We start from the raw sequence: 7,801 nt of genomic DNA on the forward strand, positions 1-7,801 counted from the left end.
TTGTGAAAGTTAAACAAAAATTTTAATAGTAAGACGGAAAGAAAGAACTGAGAACTTTTTAAAAGCGGTAGACCGTTTACGTGAGAGTGAACATCGGCCACGGAAGAGAGATTCCAGCAGCTACACTCGAATGTGCAGAATCGATACTGGAGTATTTACTAACACTTCGATTATATGGGCTCTCAAATCTGGTTTTAGTAAATCGATTTCCCAGTGCCACTTGTGGTTGGTAATATACACACCCCAATATCTATGTTACAAATGCGATTGCAGCTGCCGGAATTCCTCTTTCGCGATAGATATTCGCTCCCACGTGAACCATCTGCTGTTTTTAAAATGTGCTTCGATTGTCAGGTTTCTTTTTGGTTTTAAAAACGTCGACTAATCTAGACGGAGCGAATTTTTAGTGCAGCGAAAGAGAACAAGAAATATTGGACTGACCAGAAAGTTGTTTATCTCCTATACTGAACTGAAGAGAAATAGACGTAGAGCAAACTACTTGAGAAACTGGAACCGATGATTTAAGAGCCCATTCTTGTAAGACAATCGGAAAACCGGTAGCTGACCGGACTAGCAAAGAAGATTCCCGTCTTAACACGTAAACTTATCAACGAAAATCAGTTTCCAACATTCGGTTTTTGTCTTTCCAAAATGTGTAGCTTGTATACGTAGCAACGACCAACCAGCCCTTGTTTTGACGATAATATACCGTAGATCACTCGAACAGAAAACTATGCCCAGTAGTTGGGATAAAGCAAAGGTCACACACGTCTACGACGGAAAGGAGGAGCCAGCCAAATAATTATCGTCCAGTGCCCTTGGCACTCATCTGTTGTTGAACCCTTGAAGCCGTTCTGAGATCAAGCGTAATGAGGTATCTCAAACAGACTGATCTCCTCGGTTACAACCAGCATTAATGGTGCGAAGCCCAATTCGCGCTTTTCTCGCATGACTTCCGTAAAGTCACGGATCAAAGAAGTCAGGCAGATGCAGTATTTCTTGACTTCTGAACAACATTTCACTCAGTGAAACACCTGCGCTTTTTATCGAAAGTATGATTGTATCTAAATTTGTGACTGGACTGAGGAAGGAGCAACATGTTGTCTTGAATGGAGATTCATCGATAGATGTAGAAGTAACTTCGGGTGTGACCAATGAAAACGTGTAATGGTCCTTGGCGCTCATGTTGTATATTAATGTCCCGGTGGTAGTATTAACAGACTTTTTGCAGGCGTTGGAGTTATCTATAATGAAGTATTGTATGAAAAAAAACTGCACAAATATTCAGTCAAATCTTGATAAGATTTCAAAATGTTGCAAAGATTGGCAACTTGCCTTAAATATTCATAAATGTAAAATCGTGCACTTCACGAAACGAAAAAATATAGTATCCTGTGATTACGATATCAGTAAGTTACAACTGCAATCAGACAACTCGTACAGACGCCTGGGTATAATAATTTGTAATGATATGAAACTGAATGATCCAATAGTCTCAGTCGCAGGTAAAGCTTCGATTCATTGATAGGATACTACGAAAATGGACTCAGTCTACAAAGGATAGTGCTTACAGAACATTCGTATGACCCACCCCAGGAAAGTGTATGGGACACGTGCCAAACAGAACTAATAGGGGATGCTGAAAGTACACAAAGAAGAGCAATACGAGTAGTAGCAGGTGGTTTGGTCCACGGGAGATCGTCATGAAGATGCTGACAGGTCAGAACTGACAGATGCTGGAAGATAGACGCAAACTATCCCGCGGAAGTCTACTTGAAATGTTTCAGGAAGCTATTTTCAGTGAATATCTAGGAATAAACTACAACTCTCTACGTATTTTCCCGCAGGAATTGCAAAGACGCGTTTAGACTAATTATAGTGTGCATAGAGGCGTTTAAGCAGTTATTTTTCCCGCGCTCCATACGCGAATGAAAGAAGAGCCATTAAATTGCCCTGTGAGAAGTACCCTCTGTCACGCCCTTCGTAGTATTTATTTTTAATCAATAGATACGATTATTGCACATAATGATACGAACAGGACATCGGTCCAACTTCGTTACAAAATAATTTAAGGAGATGATTAATAAACGAAGTACATTAGTCTGACTGAACCATGACAATAAAAGCCACAAAATTTTAACACAAAATCCAAATACATGTATACGTAATGAGACATAAGAAAATTTCCTCAAATTTTAAAGCCTCATTTTTCATAGACGGATGAAATGCCGAATACATTTAGATGTTCCTGACACTGCCAGAGTGGGAGTGATCTGCAGTGTTATAAACTCAGTAGAAAAGCTACAAAAAGCCAAGATCGTTTTCTTTCGATAATCGGTTTCGGTAAGACTACGTTACCATCTTCGGATGTTAAACTGTAGAGACGCGAATTTGTGGAGCATAATGTCCGAAGATGGTAAAGGTTATCGAAATAAATGCTTTACTAGCAGTATTGGCTTTCTGAAGTTTTTCTGCTGAGTTAGGAAATACATTTGTAACGGGCGCATTCATGGAATTAAGAGCTACTCTAAGAGAAAAATAGTCCTTAATTTTTAATACACTGTACAGTGTAATTGCTCTTGGATGATGGTATTTACCACATTCTACTAATATATGCACAATAAATTTGTCACTGAGTCAAGAATCATTGTTTGGAGAGGGAACTAGTTTTAAAAAACGTCGCATTTTATTAGTTTTCATGTGACCTGCTCGTGTTCTGTTAATAGTAACAATTTCTTTTCTTGTGAGCAACGAGTTGAAAAACGTAGGTTGGCGTGGAATCTGTTACTGAATCGCCAAATACTATGCGCCTTTTATGTTACGGTCCATGTACACTAACTTCATCCATTCCGTTTTCGTTTGGTTGATGATTCTACTACGAAGATCACAGTGAGGCAGAGGTATAACGGTGAGATGTACGTGCTGCACCATTTTCGCCAGTTAGACTGCACGTTCGTTGTTCCTAATTCCAACGTGTTACCGTATCCATTGTACATGATTCAACTGACACAGCTCCTTTGCCCGATTGAGACTTCTAAGCGTACCGTGTGTCAAGGGATCCACAGTTTTTTCTTCGGCTGCCATAGTTAAGGGGAGACGGAAGACAATTTCTATCCCTGTTCTGCCAATGCTATTTTGCACTTAGAATAGGTACACTTTTCAAAAGAACTATAAGTGATAAAACAATGAAATTTTTACTGCATATATATATATATATATATATATATATATATATATATATATATATATATATATATATATATATATATGCCTCAAGTAAAATGAACATAATACCTCTTATGGTTTTGATGAAAAAATTTATTCTTTAACTACTAAAATTTAACTTTTTTTGTACATCAATTATTATAAATCAGTTTCTGATTGTTTGGTGGTTCTCAATGTGCTTGTAATATCTTATTACCATCTGCAGTACAAATTGACCAAATTTCATGTTTCTAACCCCATTAGTTTATCAAATAATGGTACCATAAAGTAAAAAAAAATGTAATTTTGAGAAAAATACCTTTGAAGTTTAATATTGAAATTCTAGTATAGTTATTGATGAGAATTACTTACCAGTAATATTTTCATGCACCATACTGAGGATCATCTGAATCATACTGACCTTTTCTTCTCTTGGTCCCTCTTCTTTTCTGTCTGGCTTCTTTTGTGCATTTTAAATTAGCAATACCTGCTTTGCGGACTCTCTCTTTACCTATTTGCACCAAAGATTTTTCAGTATTTCCACTAGATTTTATGTCCAATAATTCGAAAACATCCAGTTTTCTAATTACACCATCACTGAAGCATAAAATAGCATCGTAAACACCAAATTTGAGGGTTGAAAGCTGAACAAATACAGTTTTCGGTAACCAGTTCCAAATTACAGAATTCACACATTCATTTAAATTTTGGGTTTTCCCATGAAGACATTTCTTCAACAAGGTATCTTTACAAAGATCTCTATATATGGGTTTAATTTCATTCATTACTGATGCAGGTAAAGAATGTTTGTAGTCTTATCTGGCACTTCTCCTGTACTTGCACCAAGTGTCAGGATCATTAGGGCAAGGACCGCGCACTGGGTTTTCATTTGTGGAAAGCTTATGGAAAAAGATAGCCCATACAGCTTTTTTCATGTTTTCTAAATTCCAAACATTTCTTCTTATGGCCAAGCCATAATAATTCTGTAATCTATTTCAACATTTGTCAGGTGACCTTTACCACCTATCTCCTTACCATCTTCCAATACTATTTTTGACTTTTCTTTCAATAATCTTTTCAACCTGAACCCCATTCTCTTCTGGACATGCCCAATGCACTCTAATTTAGAAATTGTGACATTAGGACCATAGGGTTGTTCTGCACATACCCGGTCACTAGCCTTGTTGTCACCATCCCACAGATTGCACAGAGCGTCAGGAAAACCATCATATATCACGAAAAAATTGTCGTATTTATATAAAACAAGAACGGTTTCATACAGGAAGGACCAGGCATTTCAAATATGCTAAAATCTAAAAATCGAATTTTTGAATCCAACTTGCCTTCCGTCTCCCCTTAGGACGTCAAACGGGCCGACTTGGAGCAGGAGAGGCATCACAGGACAATTTAGTTTCCAGTGTCTATACTTTTATAAATAAATTCATAAAACTTTGGCAGTATCACCAGGAAGGATTCAGGATCCACACTCATTGCAGTGGAAGTTCGAAAACATAGCAAAATAATTTTTTTTTACGTGTGAAATCTCATCATTTTTTCACTTACTAATGGCTGCATTTGTTGCTATAGATACACTTTTCTTCATAAGTTAGAGAGATTCTTCGATGAATTTTGCGCAGCATACATACCATACTCACAGGTGTATGAAACTCTAGAATTTATTGAAATTATGAAAAAACGAATGAGCTGTTATATTTTAAACTCCATGATTAGAAAAAAACACAAATTTTATAGTTCATTACCTCAATCTTTACCTCAGTTTTTAATAGATTTGGAAAATTCTAGAGTTTCATACACCTTTAAGTATGGTTTCTATGCTGTGCAAAATTCATCGAAGAGTCTTTCTTACTTATGAAGAAAAGTGTACCTATAGCAACAAATGCTGCCATTAGTAAGTGAAAAAAATGATGAAATTTCACAGGCAAAGAAAATTATTTCGTTATGTTTTCGAATTTCCACTGCTATGAGTGTGAATTCTGAATCCTTCCTGGTCATACTGACGAAGTTTTATGAATTTATTTGTAAAAGTATAGACACTGGAAACTAAAATGTCCTGTGGTACCTCTCCTGCTCCAAGTCGGCCCGTTTGACGTCCTACCCCCCTTAAGAGATTATAGGGTTCTCGTCGAACCCGCACCTGTTAGAACTTCATCGATTTAAAAGTCGACTACGTACAGAATACCTTGATGAATTGCACACAACTCCACGGTTAATATGGTTGAAATGGCTCTGAGCACTATGCGACTTAACTTCTGAGGTCATCAGTCGCCTAGAACTTAGAACTAATTAAACCTAACTAACCTAAGGACATCACACACATCCATGCCCGAGGCAGGATTCGGACCTGCGACCGTAGCGGTCACGCGGTTCCAGACTGAAGCGCCTTTAACCGCACGGCCACACCGGCCGCCTCCACGGTTAATAACGAAACTTATATTGCCACCAGGAAGGATTATCAACATACTGTTTGGTCATGGTCATTAAAAAAGGCAGCTCATGCAGAGGCAGACTTTCTGGAACCATCATTGTAAAGTTTGTACCAGTACTGCGAATGACTATCGAATTTTACGACAGTAGGAGCTCTCAGTTCAGTCGGGGATACGGATGTAATTATATTGTCCTCATATACAGGAGTTGGACAAAAATATTAAAACACTACCAGAAATGTTTGTTTGAATATAAATGCAAATCCTAGCCAAGCCTGCAGATTGCGCTGTTTTAATTGACAACGAAAGCCACCTGAGCAATGTGTTCAATGCGCTGCAAATGTCAGTAGTGGTCGAACAATGTTCTGTGCAATTGTGAGTGCGTTATGTCGGAGATAAGTGAACTCGAACGTGGGCAAATTGTTGATGCTCTTATGGTAGGTGTTTCCGTAACCGTGGGAGCCAATGTGCTTCAAGAGGCACCTCGTGAAAGATTTATACCGTACACAGAGAAAGTGCGAAAACATCATCAGCTAGGTCACGCGGACGAAAGTGTATGTTGAGTGATCGTGACAGACGGTGATTACAGCAGCTGGTGAAGAAAAATAAGAGTATGACAACTATACTTGTAAAAGTATAAATGTCGCACTCTCGAACCCTGTCAGTTCCAAAACAATACGAAATGAGGTCCATAAGCACAGAATTGCAGGGCGAGCTGAATTCCAAAACTACTCATTAGTTATGCCCACAACAGTAGAACGTGGTGCCGAACCCATAAATCCCTGACTATGTGAAAATGAAAGTCACGTTGTCGGATGAGTCTTGTTTCACATTGTTTCCAACTTCTGGCTCAATTTACGATCCAAGACTGACAAATAGCAAGGTATTCCAAGAGCCCCATGGTTACTCTGCAAGGTGGCATTATCGAACAAAGTAAGAGCATATTGACTATCAGAACAGTTGCGTGATTGGATTGAGGAGTTCCTAGATAACATAACAAAGCGTGTCATTCTCAATGGAGAGAAGTCTTCCGAAGTAAGAGTGATTTCAGGTGTGCCGCAGGGGAGTGTCGTAGGACCGTTTCTATTCACAGTATACATAAATGACCTTGTGGATGACATCGGAAGTTCACTGGGGCTTTTTGCGGATGATGCTGTGGTATATCGAGAGGTTGTAACAATGGAAAGTTGTGCTGAAATGCAGGAGGATCTGCAGCGAATTGACGCATGGTGCAGGGAATGGCAATTGAATCGCAATGTAGACAAGTGTAATGTGCTGCGAATACATAGAAAGAAAGATCCCTTATCATTTAGTACAATATAGCAGGTCAGCAACTGGAAGCAATTAATTCCATAAATTATCTGTGAGTAGGTATTAGGAGTGATTTAAAATGGAATGATCATATAAATTAGGAGTGATTTAAAATGGAATGATCATGTAAAGTTGATCGTCGGTAAAGCAGATGCCAGACTGAGATTCATTGGAAGAATCATGAGGAAATGCAATCCGAAAACAAAGGAAGTATGTTACAGTACGCTTGTTCGCCCACTGCTTGAATACCGCTCAGCAGTGTGAGATCCGTACCAGATAGGGTTGGTAAAAGTGATAGAGAAGATCCAACGGAGAGCAGCGCGCTTCGTTACAGGATCATTTAGTAATCGCGAAAGCGTTACGGAGATGACAGATAAACTCCAGTGCAAGACTCTGCAGGAGAGACGCTCAGTAGCTCGGTACGGCCTTTTGTTGAAGTTTCGAGAACATACCTTCACCGAGGAGCCAAACAGTATATTGCTCCCTCCTACGTATATCTCGCGAAGAGACCATGAGGATAAAATCAGAGGTAGAGCCCACACAGAGGCATACCGACAATCCTTCTTTCCACGAACAATACGAGACTGGAATAGAAGGGAGTACCGATAGAGGTACTCAAGGTACCCTCTGCCCCACACCGTCAGGTGGCTTGCAGAGTATGGATGTAGATGTAGGTGTAGATGTTTTGGCCGATTAGGTCCATTCCATGGTAAAATGTTCGTTCCAAAATGGCGCTGCTTTGTTCGAAGACGACGTGGCACCTGTTCACACAGCCCGTATCGTCCAAGAATGGAATGAATTTCAGCCTCTCTACTGGACGCCCCAGTCACGAGATCTCAATA

This window comes from Schistocerca cancellata, chromosome 7 (genome assembly GCF_023864275.1).
Source record: "Schistocerca cancellata isolate TAMUIC-IGC-003103 chromosome 7, iqSchCanc2.1, whole genome shotgun sequence".
NCBI classification, from domain to species: Eukaryota; Metazoa; Arthropoda; class Insecta; order Orthoptera; family Acrididae; genus Schistocerca; species Schistocerca cancellata.